Here is a 17,434-nt window from a genome sequence, read left to right as displayed (position 1 = left end):
TGTGTGTCTGTGTGTGTGTGCGTGTGTGCGTAATTCTCCAAATGCATATGTGTAATGAGGCTTGTGTGTTTGTGGCTGTTCACTCACTAAATGTGTGAATGAGACTGGAAGTGTGTCCACATCTCTGTTTGTCCACAACTGTTTGCTGTGATATTTCCAGCCCTGGTTTGTGTGACCACAGCACACTGTGACTTTGGTGATAATTGAAGCACCCTCATGGAGGTGTGTGTGTGTGTGTCTGTGTGTGTGTGTGTGTGTGTGTGTGTTCGAGCGCGAAGGCAACATTGACCAATAGAGATAATTACCCCAAAATGCATCTGCACTCTCAAGTCATCACTTATGGAGATTACATCCCTGGACTAGTTTCATGCATTAATACACTCACACACACATACACACTCTAAAGCAGGGGCGATTTGACAAAGGCTGGGGCTGTTTGGAGAGCTGCTTCAGACACGCACATCCCAAATAATTTCAATGCATCTCAATGAAGAGTCCTCCACATGGACGCAGCTGACAAAAACACATATGCACGTATTGCACACTCTCACAGTCAGAGCTGTCGCTTCACTAAGTGTGTGTTATGTGTGTGACCGAGAAGCGCATGGCCACAAGCACCTCTTTGTTTCAAGACAAAGAGCAGGTCAAAAGCATCATTAGTCTGAGGCTGCAGGACACACACCCTCTCTCTCTCTCTCTCACATACACACACACACTCACACACACACTCACTTTTCCAGATGCTAATATTATTGCCAGCAGGGGTTCTGGGCCCCAGTGAGACTGTGAGACAATCACTGAACACACAGTAGGAAGAGCATCACTTCTCTCACACAGCAACAACATCATTTTTACCCTAAAAAGATAGGAAAGGATATTGAACCTTTAGAAAAGTGGCAGAATAAAGAGCTGAGGTAAAATGACAAAAAGAAAGAGAGAGAAAAAAAGTGTGTACACGTCTATTGTCCAGCTTGTACAAAGCCACAAAAGGGAGCCCTCTTGGTAACCTTGTCCTCATGAGTCAAGGCATAAATCACTGTAAATTGTATTTGTTCACACTAATCCAACACTGGTGTGGCGTGGAACAGTGCAGTCAGCACCTATGTGCACATAACCTCTCAAGCACAAACACACACACACACACACACACACACACACACACACACACGGTAACCTGACCTGTGTCCTCTCTAAACCCCTCCTAACATCAGCCTCATGTAAAGCTCTGGCATCAGCTTTTAGAGTCCAGAACATCTAATAAAGGCACTACTGTGTCAGGTTAAAAACATGTCAGAGTAAGAACATTTGCTGTTTTGCTTCAGCTGATATTGATGTGATGCACCTGCAACGTCACCACATTCCAGCCAGTGATAAGACGCGCTTATATTCACACCCACTGATTAAACTCTCATCTCTCTCACTTTTTTTTATTCTGTCTTTCCTTCTCTCTCCGCATGACTGCATAGTGTAATCCCAGTCAGGTCAGAGGAATGTTCCGGTGTTGTTCTGGTGTCTGAGCCTGAATACACACACACACACATACACATACCGCACATGAAAAGCAAAGGACAGCGGCTCCGACACATGCACACAAAGTGAGGTTGTGCTACTATAAGCACCACAGAGCAGAGCGTCAGGGCCGAGTGGAAAACCACAGGAGAGGGGTGATGACAAAGAGATGTTACACCTCTCCGTTCCACCTCCTCCTCCTCCCCTGACTCTCCTCCCCTCCCCCAATGTTCATTCCCAGGCATCAAGGTCGGACCGTGTTACAAATGAACCACTGCTCCAACCCTCTTCCATCCAGTTTACACACACACACACACACAGGCTGATGAACGCCCGCTGCTGTAACTCACTTCTTGCTGTGACATCATTAATACGACATACTGTCCACAGTGACATCATTAATAAGAGCCGGGGTGCTGACTCTTCCTTAATGGCTCTCTAAATATGACAGCTTTGACATATTGTCCATGTGGTGGTCCTGTACTAGTGTGTGTGTGTATGTGTGTGTGTGTGTGTATAGAGCGGCCTGTGCATACACCACTGCCTGATTTACACTGCAGGCTGCTCTTCCCAGGGTGCAAGCAAACGTCAGCCAGAGCAGGCTCCCTGTCTTTTTTAAGCAATTAGGGAAGCAGTTTCTGTCCCACCCTGCGACACATCCTCACACACCTAGACACAAACACAGACAGAACTGCGCACGCACGCACACACACACACACACACACACACACACACACACACACACACACACACACACACACTGCTAGTTTCCTGCTTGATGGCCTACACTGAGCCGAAGATGGATTCTGAATAATTAGGGAGATAATTGCCCAGGCAGGGGAGAAAGAGAAGATCAATGGCTGATCTTTGAATGAGTTTATGTGCGTTCGTGTGTGTAAGTGTGTGTGTGTGTGTCTGTCTGTGTGTGTGTCGGGGGGGAGGGGTAGAAGTGAGAGGGCAAATATATGTATCAGTTGTCTATATGTTCAGTTTGGGTGTTGCTGTTTTAGATGGTGGAAATGTCAAGTAGAGGCCAAAATGTCAGCGCAACCTGCACTGTTAAAACAGTCTGACTCAGTTCTAACATAAAACGTCGCACACACACTCTGACAGCACCCTATATAAGACTATATATGAATGTTAAATAATAAATATATATGGCAGTAAAAATGATAGTCAGTGACGGCGGTGCCACAGAAGCAAAATTTAAATGTGTTTTGAAGTAGTGTGCACATAAAAGGCAAAGCTACAACGGAAGAGTGTTTCATCCTGTCTTTGTTCAGCCTGACATCAGTAGAAACAGACTTCCTTGCCTTTGTTTGGCAGAGAGGAGAGATGCAACAGAAAAGAGAGAGATGCAGGTGGGGGGAGAGGGAGGCAGGTCAGACTGCACCTGCTAAGCAACGGATATATTGTCATGGCAAGGCTTCTTCCCCTTGTTCTGTCTGACACACACACACACACACACACACACACACACACACACACACACATCTCTGACAAAAGCGTGATCAGAGCCTCCTGCATCCTCTTAAACTTCTTCCAAATCTTTGTCTCTCTCTCTAACACTCCCTCTACTCTCCTTCTGCGCTCTTCCTCTTGCCCCCCTCCCCCCCCCCTTCTCCTCCCTCAGACAAAGGTGAGCACACGTCAGACTGACAATCAGACTGGAGCTCAGAGCATGCATAAAATTAGCACACACACACACACGACACACACTGACATACATGATGAGTCGCCTACACCTCCCATGGCAGCCAAACAATGAGCCTCACTGACATTCATCTCCATCACATTTATCTGCTGGCAGACTACAAAAACGGAGTCGCCCTGCTATCTGGGAGCTCTTTTCTTCTCATTTTCTCCGTATCACGCATTTACATTTCAGTCCTTGAGCGCTCAGACCTACTCATACCCCCGAATTTAGCATCATTCATTTATTATCTAGGCTACCGACAAAGGCAAACAACTGGGACAGCATCACTAACTATTAATAGAAGTTCTTCTGCAGTGTAAATTGTTAAGAGTTATTATAATATGTGGAGCAGGCACAGAGAGGAAGAGCCTGACGCAGGAGGAAGAAAGGAAGGATAAGAGCTATATTAAAGACAGAGGGGGCAGCTGCGGGTCTAATGCTGTACCAGATAGGCAGCGGCAGGTCGAAGCCTGAACTCGTCAGACACATCTCCATATGAAAGGAGCTCCGTGCCACTCTAAACACTACGTATGCATTTGTAATGCAGCTCAAACATAGGACTGGGAATTCATCCACCGCTACATGCGAGTGTGTGTGTGTGCTTAAGCAGGTGCTCAGAGGACAAATAGTAATCAATCTGAATTCAGCTCGTCCAGTCTCCACCTGGCCCACAACATATCCACCGATCACACATCCCTGAATAGGACAGGTCATTTTTTTTGGAGCATCCATCGAGGCATGTCATGCAAATGACAAAGGAACTGGAGCTGTGATAACTAGGTGTCCACCCCTCTAATTACAGCTAAACTGATGTTAAGCAGTGACGTTATGTTGTCTAAATGAGTTTTTCACAGCATGCCACCTTACATGTTTGAATCATAAAGGAGAAAATCTCCCGGAGCGCGGGCCTGTCTGTCTTTGTGTCTCCCTGCCTGTCGGGTGATCCATGATCTCAGACTGGAACGGTGCAGCTTACAGTAAAGCTGGCAGCTGACTGACAGCTTAAGTCAAAAACATGAAATATGTTATGTTTCAGCACCTCCCGACAGACGACACCCTGGGGAAGGATAGTTAACTTTAATGGTTTGTTTAGTTTGGAGATGTGTGTGTGTGTGTGTGTGTGTGTGTGTGTGTGTGTGTGTGTGTGTGTGCATGAGCCTCTGTGTGTTTATTTTGAAGCATGGGGGCATTAAAATTGCAACAGGGCTGTGTGGGCTGGTGACTTCACGCCCAGTTAATTGGCCAACTTGGTTATTTCCGTGCAACACTTACTTCCACAGGCAGACCTGGATATACCACACACACATATTATGCAGAAACACACACCTGCTAAAGGCTCAAGCTAAACATAAAGTCTGCCTTTGCCAGATGTTACTTTCTCCGTCCAAGCTTTAAAGCCCAGACAGGTAGCTTCCATGAATATGTGCGTACTGTAAAGAAAAGTACGCTTATGCTCTGCGCAGTTAAAGATTTTGGAGAGAAAAACTGTAATGAAATCGTTGCCTGCTGAAATGACAAGAAAGCCTATTTTCCAACCTAAAAAACACTACAGAAAATGACAAAAGACTATACAACAACCACAGCCAAATAGTTCCCGTCTAGCTTCAAAAGGTGCTTTATGGATCCAAGCATCCTGCTGGGGAACTTTATTCATTCAGCTCCAAAGGCATGTAGCACATTTGCTTTTCAGAGACAGAAACATTTTCTGCAAAATGACATATCTGGGTTTTAAACAGTGCTAGCACTTTCACTGGAAACTCTATCAGACTTGATGGGGAAATAGCTTTTTCAGCAGAGTAATATAACCTGCATGGATGGCTGTGTGCACATAAAGCAAGAAAAAATGGAAAGCGCACACAGTGACAGAAATGAGAAATAACACCATTATGGCTTCTCAGCAAAACACAGAGGGCCGCGATGGAATAATCTGCTAAACACATTAACTCAACATTATACTGTCACAAGGTGGTTGATATGCTATTAACTACTACCACTATTACTGAACTGTAGGGGCGGTGTGATCATCAGTAGGGGTTCTGCTGCGGCAGACGTAAAAGTCCTCGAGGATTTGTAGACACACACACACACACACACACACACACACACACACACACACACACACAGAGTCGTGGTGTTTCCATTATTTCAGAGGACATTACATTGACTTACATTCACTTCCTAGACACAAGACCTAACCCTATACGTAACCACTACTTGCTTCACCCTAAACCTAACCGTAACCCAAGTGTTAATCCTAAAATTTAAGGATTTATGTTATTGGGACTTGTGTTTTGTCTCCATAAGGAAGGCGATTCACAGCAATAGGACTGTGTAAACAGATTTATGTCCCCACAACATGAGTAATATATGACCACACGCACACGCACATACATAAAACATACACACACAGAGTTGTGTTTACATCATTTTTGGATACATTACATTGAGTTACATTCATTTCCTGCAGACTTACTCTAATCATTACCAAAACCACTACTTGCTTAAATCTGACCCTCACCCTAACCTTAAACTAAGCCTAACCTAACCGTAACCGTAACCCAAGTCAAAATTTAAGGATTACATTACGGGGACTTGCATTTTGTACCCAGGATGTGACTGTGTAAACAGATTGATGTCCCAACAACATGAGCAATACACGTACACACACACACACACACACACACACACAGTATATAGTTTATTAACTGGTTGTGTATTTGCCTTTTTCTGTCCATAAAGAGATCTGTCAGAGCAACAGAACACAACAGACTGGCAAATCCAGTTATCCTCCATCCACAGAGGAAATGACCTGGACCAGGCCATCTGTGAGTGAAGTGCGTGGAAGAGCGTGTGCGTGTCTGTGAATGTGTGTGTGTTACAAAGAGCAGAATGGGGTGAGTATAAAGCAAAAGGGAGAGAGTTTGCCACTGATGCTCATGTGTTATTCATGAGAGTGCAGAGAATTTGTGGAATAAAAGCTCTTTCAAACATTAAGCAAAAGAGAGGACACGTAAGGAAGAGTAGGGGGAAAACAGCCAGGCTGAAAGTATGACTTCACTTGGCTTTTTACTGTTTTATCTCTCTTCCTCCATCGTCTACCCTCTCTTTTGTTTCCATTCTGAGGCTGTCAGACGGAAGACAGCGATGTAAGGACTGAACGAGTCCCAGACAACCAGAGGAAGAGGAGAGAGAGGTGGGGGAATAAAGGGAAGCAGACGGGGGAAGAATTTGAGGAAAGGAAAGGAAAGGAAAGGAAAGGAAAGGAAAGGAAAGGAAAGGAAAGGAAAGGAAAGGAGGTAAATTGGGGTTGGATAAAGGATGATAGGAGAGGACTGTAGGAGTAAAGAGGAGGCTCAGGGAGGCAGATGGGCTAAACAAGGGCAGTGTAATGTTCCAGGCGCCACATTTCAGGATGAAAGCAGAGCAGGAGAGACATGTCTCTGTTGTCTCTCTGATCCTCTGACAGACACTCAGAGTGACTGACATCTGAAAAGGAAACACAGCTAACTGGCTCTATCAGCCTTTGGGAAGGCTTACAAATTGAGATAAACAAACAAGTATACACTGTTGGACAATGCTTCTGAATGCACAAATACAATGAAAAATATTTCCAACCATGAAACTGTTAACTGCACCCAACACTGATAGAGCAGTGGGGACCAACTGATCTCCCATGTATGGATTAATTAGAAAACTATTGGCCCCATTTTCTCATGAAACACAGAGGAGTGATGCAGCATTTAAATAAATAAAAAAATTCAAGCTTATTTCAAAGCTTATCTTGCCCATTTTTGAGCTGCTGTAATAAAAATCTACAATTAATTAAATTCCCATTAGGTTCAAGCAATTAATTTTTTCCCCCATAATGGAATTTGTAACTGCAGTGATTGGTCCGAAGTGGTTGCTGCAGTGCATATGTTCATGACAAATGTTCTTATTACAGTTTTCACAAATGAAAACACTGGTGAATGCAATCAAATGCACACCACCATCAAACAGCAATAAGGCCAAATAATGTCTTTCATTAAAGGGGAACTGTTTACAGGTCCTGGGGAGTGCTGCTGCATGTGTGAGAAAGAGTTGTATTTTTGTGGCTCCAGAGAGAGCTGTGCGAATTCTGATAAACTGCCACACAAAGTGGCACTCGAGGCAGCATCAGTTGGGCCTGAAGTCTACGAGCCTGAAAATGAAAAAAGTCTGGCTGTGTCGTTAGAAGAAGTGAGGTTACCAGACGTCTGTAGGCATCTCTGCTCGAGCTGCTGGCCTCAGCTACAGATGTTACCAGCATAACACCCCCAAATCACTGACTGAACTGTCAGAGCTTGGGTTGCATTGTAATGTGGGTGCCAGGTTTGGCAAATAAGAATGCATGAAATAAAAAAAGATGATATCTCTGGTTCTGCTTGTCGATTTTGATCATTTTTTTTCAAACTATTATGAACCTGATATGTTTTATGAAACCCTTGAAAGAATTCAATTGAAACAAATATCATCTCAAAAGCACCTTTTAAATCACCAAAACAGAACCGCTAGTGTCTGTAACAGTAAATGAGAGAACCTGTTTGCACAATGGTGGCAAATAAAACAAACCGTTCTGCTTCAGGCTGTGTGGACCATTTTTCCGTCTCACTACCACCAACACACTGAGTGCGCTAAACCTGCCACGCAGCGAGTGTCTCTGTGAGGTCAATCCCATAAAAGTGCGCCAGCAGGTGCCTGCTACAGTACATCACACAGAATTACACATTCAATCATACACACAGACACACACGTAAATACACACAGCACACATGCATGGTTGAGCTGATACATCCAGACGTCTGACTCCAGATCTCGTAGCCCCTAAGTGCACATCGTTTCTTTAAATCACCTCTGAGGGAGAAAGGCAGAGAAATTTCATTCTTATTTCCTCACCTTTGCTCCCGTGAGTGTGTGTTAATTCAGTTCAAATAATGTGTTGTGTTAGAAATAAGGGCCAACCATAACAGATATTTACACCATTCATAAAACCACAGAGGCAGGACAGATGAATGTAGGAGCTCCAGACTCTCTCCAGATGTCTGTCTGATTAAGATGATACACTGTTATGCTGCTTGGTTCTGCCAGGGGGGTCTGGCGAGGACTTTACTACAAGCCCTCTGATTGGCTGGCCCCTGGGTGACCCAGAGCTGCTGGGAGTCTTGAGATGTCAGACAGGATTCTGAGGAGAGCTGCACGTGTAGCACCATGATGCTGTGAGGTTACAGGAACAGTGTCTGGATTAGTGTTGTGGGAGAGACTTTTGCACCCTTTTACAGATGGGCAAAAAAGTGGGTCAAGCGCTTGGCTGTCATTGTTGGGGGAAAGTGTGTCACTGGAATTGTGACAAATGCGCATGTGCAGCTCTCATCTCAGTGCTTTCAGGTGGATAAATGCTGATTTGTACAGATCCTACTACTCCTCCTTCTATCTCCCAAAACCAGCTGGAAGACCTGCTCACAGCAGTCCAGCATCACTTCACCTACATAAACATGGCCACTGATAAAAGTGTTAGTCAGTGGCCAAATAAACAACAACAAAAAAAGCAAATTTCATTTTCAACTTGTTCGTGAAAGGCAGCCAGAGCTCCAACAGTCTCTGACTGGTTTGTTTCAAATGCTGACAGGAAGCCTTTAAGTCCCTCAGCTGAACCAGACGCCACCAGTAAATCAGAGATACATATATCAGAGAATATCTGACAACACAGACACAAATATCAAATAAGTGGAGGTGGCAGTGAATAACCTCGATATGTCATTACAAACAACATCATTGCTTGTGCCAATGAAACAGGCTTGGCCGTACTTTCTATCACAGATGAGGAGGAGCCATGTGATGTGTGTGGGTGTGCATGAAAGATGGGCAAAGCAGGTCATGTGGCTGTCTGTTGGACAGAGCAGAGAAGAAGGACTTTCATGCCCATGCACATAATAAGCTCAGTCGTTCAGGAAAACAGAGAAGCCGGTTGTTTTGATGCGTCTGAGCCAAAATACACAAGCAATAAAGGATAGATGTGAGAGAAACGGTTGAGATGCAATATTTAAGCTACTTCCCCAAAGCCCTGAGGCGATTCTCAAGACTGACGGCCTCTCTGTTTATCTACTTAGCTCTAAAACTATAATAAATGCAAATCTCGGGTCTGTTTGCCAATTCTTGTATGACTCTAGAGAAGACCTGTGCATCACGCTGTTTGTTCCCACTGTTTTTAGACAGATAGACAATTAGTAATTATGGCAGCAACAACGGCAGTTTTGTGCAATAAACAAATAGAGAAGTGTGTGTCTAGTATAACTACTGATGCCCAGCATGACTGACAGACAGAGAAAACCCCTGACATAACAAGCAAAAGATGAAACTGAAATTGCAGGGAAGAAAAAGTCGCTGCAGCATTTTTCAAAGCGCAATTGATCTTGAGGAAGTTGATAGCAAAAACAACTCAGCAAGCACTTCTTATCACCACAAAATATGGACCGCCACTGTCATGCTCAGTAATGGATCATGTGACTGTGCTGAGCATTGTTGTTTGGTTCTGAAATTGCATCATTGTGCGTGCGAAATATATTCTGACAGGGCTGAAAATAATTAGGAGAATTTCTGAGTGCAGAGCCCGCACCACACTGACATCTCTTTTGAAGCATGATATAAAGTGAAACAGCCCCTTTCTCCATCCATCTACAGGTAGACATCCGATCTCTCCATCAGCCCGTCCACCTGACAGTCCATCTAAACATCCTTCTAGCATTCATCCATACATACATCCATGTAAACATTCATAGAATCCATCCTTCCATCCAGGCAGTGAGCTGTTCTCCCAAGGGGGAGGCTCAGCTGCCTCCTGCAGCCCTCACACACATTTTAATGGTGAACCTGGACTACATGGGCTTCTCTGGCTCTCCCGATGCACACACACCGACACACTCATCAAACACTGCATAACATTGCATGGATATCAGCAGCGGTGACCTAACCGGTGCCACTGCCACATTTCTATTCTCCAAGCGTCCAGCTTTCTCAAAATACTTATACACCGTTTCTTTATTCAAATACTCATTTCTGCTTCCAAATAACACCTCTTTGTTGTTCCTTTTCATCTAAGTCCCTGCAAACACTGGTTATTTTTCTCCCTGTATAGCATCCTTTCTTTTGTCTTGTTCTTTCTCTTGTCCCTTATCTCTCTGAACCCCCCCCTCCCCAGCCTGTGCCTCCTCCTGCCTTCCCCATTTCTAATCTATTTCTTCCCTTTCTTCATCACCACCCCACCTCTTCTTGCTCTATCCCCCTTTTTCCTTTATTTTTACTCATTTTTGCATTTGCTCCTTTTCAAACGGTAATGTCGTGCTGCCCTGCAGCCAACATCTTCGCCTAAATGTGTGTGAGGACAGGATGTGTGTGACTGAAAGGGACAGACGCAGTGAGAGAGGAAAAAGTTAACTGTGATCTGCACAGATGGAAGGACACCTGCTCTGTAATGGTGTTTTCAGATGCTCCCTCTCTCTCTTTCATGCCCTGGTGCAAGCGCACACACATACACACATCAGAGAGGCAAACGTGGGCACAACATGAAGGACCATCCTCCTCCTCCCATGGTGCAATGGAGGCAGAGTGACGGATGGGATGGGGAGAAGTGGGAGAGAGATAAAACAGCAATATGGAGCCATGCAGGCAGGTCCAAAAGGGGGAAGAGGGGAGTCACAGACAGAAGTGAGGGACAGACAGGGAGTGGTTCATACATTTGGCAAGTGAAACTAGCTGTGATAAATCCAGCAGAGTAGCTTTATCTGTGCTCAGTTGTGTGTTTGCATGTGGTGAGCGTGGTGCTGTGAGGCTGAGAGGGAGCGGGTCTGTGCAGCTACAGGGCAGACAGGGAGGTATGTATTTAGGCCAAGAGGCGCTCATCGTGCTCCTCAGGGCTTGTGGCTGGACCTGAACCTGAGCTGTGATCGGATCCTTGTGATGCCGTGTTTGAGGTCCAGCCTATATTTAAATAAGAGTCACAGAAAAGACTCCATGCTCTTCTATGAGGAGAGATGAAACGTGTCAAACACCTGACATTGAATGTGATGAGCATTTTATATTTTTTTTGGCTTATGAGGAACAGAACCAAAAACTAATTTACAGACTCATCACACACTGGAGGCTGATGCTCTCCATCCAACCGTGACATACATCAAAGTGTGTGATTGGCTGTTTTGTTGAGATAATACCCAGGGCTAATACTGTCTGCGCTCACCTGAGCTCAATCACAAATAAGACAAACGCAAACTGCTCCTTTTTCCAGCTATTAACATGAGTATTAAAGGAATAGTTTGACATTTTTGGAGATACCTTAATTGGCTTTCTTGCTGAGAGTTTAACAGGAAGATGGATACCACTGCCATGTCTGTCCATTTAGTGTGAAGCTGGAGCCAGGAGGCAGTTAGCGTAGCATAACAACTGGAAACAGGGAGCCTAATGCTGTCCAAAAGGAACAAAAATCAACCAACCAGCACCTCCAGAGTTCACAAATTACCACTCTATGCTGCATTTGCTGCAAGTTATATCCAGGAGTCTTTCTTGGCCAGGAATAGTGAGTCTGAAGTCTCTGCTGGTTCCCTGCCCCCTGCAAAGAAACAGCCCCACACATAACCCTCCATAAAACTGTTCTTCACCACTGGAAAAATGAAGTTTCAGATTGTGTGAATTAAACAATTGGCAGTGGTATCAATCTTCTCATATATATATAACAATATATTAATAATTTAAGTTTGCATTTAAATATTGTATTTTTCAAGTGGAAAAAATATGAGGGCTTCAATCCTCAATAAGGAGGAGGAGGAGGAGGAGGAGGAAGAGGAGGAGACGCGGTGAATTTTCAAACAATACATTAGTTCTCTGAAGACATAGGGCAGTACAGCCCAGCAGGCAAACACACAGCAAAGCCTGTTACCAGCAGTTCAAGTGAGGTTTCGACACCATGCATGTCAATGAGGAGAGGCTGAAGCCCAAGTGTGCAAAACTCACACAAATACAGAGAGGCACACTACACACACACATGCAGAAAGAGCGAATAAACAAGTACATAACCACACACAGGAAATCTGGTAACTCCGAAATACCCACAATTACATGCGCACATCACTATCTCATTTTATTCACTTACGAGCAGATTCACTATAAAATAGCCTACAGGTGTCATTAATATTTCAAACATGGAAAATTATGCAAACACCCTGCCAAGCTGTGGGGGGCAAGCGGCTCTGCTCATTTAACACACTCCTCCAGCCGCTCAGACGGAACCGTTTTCTCATCTGTCAGTGCTCCACGGCTTTACCAAAACAAACATCCAGTCAACATCGTGCACTCTCGCGTTTACATTAACACACAGACAGGCGCGCGGGGCAGCTGACATGGCCGAAAAATAGCACAGCTAATGCAGCTAAAGAAAACCAATTTCAGAAAAAAAAACAACACACACACACACACATTGACTTCTCACACATGAAAGATGGTATCAATAAACATTTTCTGCTCCCATCATCTTTTCTGACCCGCTTGGATAGACTGTCCAGCCTTGTACTCGGCAAAACCAATCCGCTCTTATTTCATTTCATCCCAATCTATTCTTTTTCTTGAGTGAACTGACCATGGTGTGTGTGTGTGTGTGCGTGCGCATGTGTGTGTGTGTGTCCATCAGACCCAGTGGAGGTCTATGTGCAGGGCCTCAGAATATGAGGTAATCAATCACATCATACTGCTTTAGATTAGAGCCACATTGATCTGGTCTCAGCTTTGACAAACAGCCTGACCTAGAATACATCCACCTGGACAGGGCAGGCACACACACACACACACACACACACACACACACGCACACACGCACACGCACACGCGCACACACAAACATGAAAACACACACACAGCATCTCTTCTTTTGCCGTTTTTCTACCACTCTACACAGCACCCTCTCCCGGGAGTGTACACCACCACATACACACATACCAGGAATATTTACTGAGAACCGCAGTCTCACACAGAGCGGTCCCTGTGCAGTAAACATCCAAGGTGGGATGATTTTCCCCGTGGGTGGCTGTTCATTTGTATGCTCCTTTCACTGTCCATCACCTCCGCTGCCCCCGTCCACGAGAGCAAACACTCACAGCCGCAAACTTTGACGTTCTCGTCATTCTCAACAGACTCTGGAATGTCATACATATTTCTGCCTGCATGTGTGTGAGTGTGGGCCTTTTCTCTATTGGCTACACGCACTCATTTCATTTATTAATGCTGTGTATCGTCCCAATCAATGGTTGGTGGTGTGATGAAGGTCCTTGCCTGAGGGGAGAGAGAGCAAATGGAAAAGTCTCTGAGATGTGCAGCGTTCACAGAATCATTAAGTCTGAGCTGGGGCCTGTGTGTGTGTGTGTGTGTGTGTGTGCGTGTGTGTGTGTCTGTGCCTGTGTGTGTGTCTGTGTGTGTCTGTGTGTGTTTTGTGCTTAACAAGTAATCATTAGTGCTGGATATGCAGTGAGGGTGTCAGAGTGTTATCCAGGTATTGTTTGAAGATCTCTAGTTGTCTACTCTGTAGTGCAGACTGGAGAAAATCAAAGGCCTGAACATCTAAGGTGTGTATAAGCATGTATAATCGTGTGTGTGTGTGTGTGTGTGTGTGTGTGTGTGTGTGTGTGTGTGTGTATGCAGGTGACAAGTCTTTACCCACACTTTCACTACAGAGCAGGGACTGAAAGCAAAACTGCAGTCAGGCGGTTGAAACTTTTCCATCACCTGTATTGTATAATGTGAAACATATGGCAGCGAGTAGCATTTATTTCAATATTTGACTCAATCTTTGCATCATAAGTAAGATAAACTGTTTGGTAAAATACTGTACTTGAAATCTAATAGATATCTAAATCTTAGAGCAGCAAAAGTGACATGTGAAATTAAAACATCGCTAGAATGCAGAGTGAATTTCAACCACTGACAGTATTTATAGTGATGGAAGGTCCCTGACAGCTCTGCTACACGGTCAAAACTGCCAGGCAGGTAATGAGTCAGCCACTCTCTGAGGAGAGGACGAGTTAAAAAGAAAAAAAGAAAGAAAAAAATGCACAACATTTTGAGAAGTGTACACATTCGTTTTCTTGCTAAGAGAGAAATGAAATTGGTACATCTCTCATGTCTGCATTAAATATGAAGCTACAGCCATCTTATCTTAGCACAAAGACTGGAAACAGTGAGCCTGGCTGTCCAAAGGTAACAAAATCCATCTGCAAGCCCATCTAAAGCTCACTATTTAACAGGATATATCTTGTTTGTTTAATCTGTACAAGCAAGTGTAAAAATGTCAAGTTGGATGTTAACAGTAATGTGCCTGGCCAAGTCCTGGCAGAGTCCCTGCGAGTTGCCCATCAGCTTCACAACAAGACACCAGGACCACAATATGTTTTTACTCTGACGTCTTAGTACAGATTAAACAAACAAGATATATAATTAGTGAGCTTTAGAGTTGCTTTAAGGTGGATTTTGTTGCCTTCTGACAGAGCCATGCTAGCTCTTTCTGTCTGTTTCCAGTCTATATGCTTAGCTAAGCTAAGTTGCTGCTGGCTGATATTGAACAGACAAGTATAAGAGTGATATCATTTTCCTCATTTAGCTCTCAGCAAGAAAGCCAATACGGACATTTCCAAATGTGTTTAGTTATTCCAAAAAAACACAAACTTGTCCCTCTGCTCTTACACGAAGTGGTTCAATCATATCGAGTCGTGTTATTTTGTTGTGATTTCGTACTGGACCTCGCATTAAGTCTGCTGCTCGATGAGTCCTGCTGGTGAGCAACAGTTGAGCAGTGTGAGACCTACAGAGACAGCCGGGCGGACGAGCGGCCAATGAAGTTCTTCTGGAGGTGGGAGGATTGACCAATGAGAAAGCAGGACTGATTGGAGGTGATTTACGTTCCTGACATCTTTAACCAAATTACCCGGCATCCCTTGCGGTGTGATTACTGTGATGCACAGCCTGGATGCTTGTGTGTAAGGAGTGTGTGTGTTGTTTCACTTCTCCCAAGGCAGCAGCTCATGCAGAACCGTACGACGGATGTGGACACAACAAGTGAGATTTAAAACTACCAGACAGGAAAAAAACACATGTTTTTCTGATTTTGTGTGATAAGCTGATATCTGAGTTGCCATGCCCACTGACCTGCAGGCGCGGCTTACACAACATGTCCAGGGTTTTATGAAGTAATCTCATTGATCGCAAGTCAAGACTGCTGTCAGGACATCCAGAACATTTTCCCAGCGTTTGTTTGAATTTATGAGAATTTAACAAGCGTGTGTAATTTTTTTTCAACCGGTGCAAAACAATCTGAGTCAAAATGCTTTCCTTTCAGCAATCTAAAGTCTAATACACATTGATCTGCACTGGCTGTAATAGGAAAATATAATAAAACTGTCTGTGTTGACATGCATTTGATTAGCTGACTCCCTGGTGAGTGCTGGTGTCATTTTCGCAAAGACTAAACCAGTGGCCTAAAGATTTTGAAATGAGCTGAGGGAAGCCTTGCTTAGCGGTAACAAATATATCATTTGAAGAGCTCCCTTTGAAAATAATATGCAACCAAATCACATCAAGCTATCGCCTGACCAACTCAATTAAAGACAGAATATAGCAGGTACAATATGGAGTCATCTTTTTTTGTGGTTCACTGTGAGATGTCTCTGTGCCGATACCAGCACAGTTTCTATTAGAGTTAACAGGCTCATCTGACTGGAAGCCTGCATGATCCATCAGTTCATTTCAGCCACTCTGCTCTCTCAGCCCTGCTCTTAAAGACAGATAGTGGGAGACTGTCTCATTTCACGCTTGCAGGAGTTAATGCTATTAAACTAGAGGCACAGATACACTCAAATGTGCACACATTCAGACAAACACATACACACATGTACACACACACACACACACACACACAAGATGTAGCTGCTATCTGATGGCCTGAACAACAGAAACGTCTGAGATAAAGAGCAGCTTTCCTGTTCCAGTGATACACAACCATGTTCAGCCTCTGGATGATATGTGTTTGAGTGCGTGTGTGTGGGCGGCTGCACCTTTGTGTGTGAGTACACATTTGCACCTGCGCTGTGACTGATGCAGGACCAATCCCTCAGTGATCCCATTACAAGGGTTTGACAAGTGAGGGTTGTGTGAGTGTCTGTGTGTGTATGTGTGTGTGTGTACGTGTGTGATGGAGAGGATCATCTGAGGACCGCTGTTAGTTAGCAGCATTCTCTATCACTGTGGCATGCTATTATCTGGCTTGGGCCAATGTTACATCACTCATACTTTCACATAAACACACGCACGTACACAGGCACACGCAAACACACACACACACACACACAAAGACAGATTTGTCTTGATATTTCTGTGAGGTCACTCCATTGACAGCATAAGACTTAAAGACATTTTGGGAAGTACCTTTACTTGCTGTCTTGCCAATAGTTGGAGCAGAAGATTGATTTGACTCTTATGTCTGTCTGTCACATATGAAGCTGGAGCAAACAGAAGGTTAGCTTAGCTTAGCTTAAAAACTAGATATAAGGGGAAACAGCTACCCAGGTTCTATACAAGAGGAAAAAAAACACATCTGAAGCTCACTCAACAATATGTTATATCCTGTTTGTTTAATCCATATAAAACAGAATTGTAAAAGAAATCAATTTCTGGTATAAAGAGTTACATGCTGGGACTTTTTCTTGGCCACACGTGCCACATTTGCACAAACAGATCCCTGCAGACATCATATAATAGGGCTCGCTGTAAGCAGACCATACAGTGTATTTATAATAACAAATGTGCACAATTTTAAAACTTTTTAGAATAGCAGTACAGTATCAAATGAGACTTACACTGGATGGGGCTCTGTGTACACACTGTACTGCCAACCAGTATTATCTCCATGAAAACCTGCCCTCCCAGCACCTTGTTATTCCTATGCACTGCCAACATGCCTCCCTGACAGTGGAGCGCAATTCAGCCAACCTAGGCAGCTCATGTTAAATGATACATGACTTAACTGTATACTTACAAACACACATACACATAAACACACACACACAATTCAAGCACAAACACATATATACAAACAGTATGATAAATATTCAATAAAGCATGGAGTCTAAACCCAGGTGCAAACCTTGTATAAACTGACAGTGACCATACAAATCAACCTGGGTG

This window comes from Chaetodon auriga, chromosome 5 (assembly GCF_051107435.1).
Source record: "Chaetodon auriga isolate fChaAug3 chromosome 5, fChaAug3.hap1, whole genome shotgun sequence".
In the NCBI taxonomy this organism is placed as follows: domain Eukaryota; kingdom Metazoa; phylum Chordata; class Actinopteri; order Chaetodontiformes; family Chaetodontidae; genus Chaetodon; species Chaetodon auriga.
Note: the sequence above shows the minus strand (reverse complement) of the source record.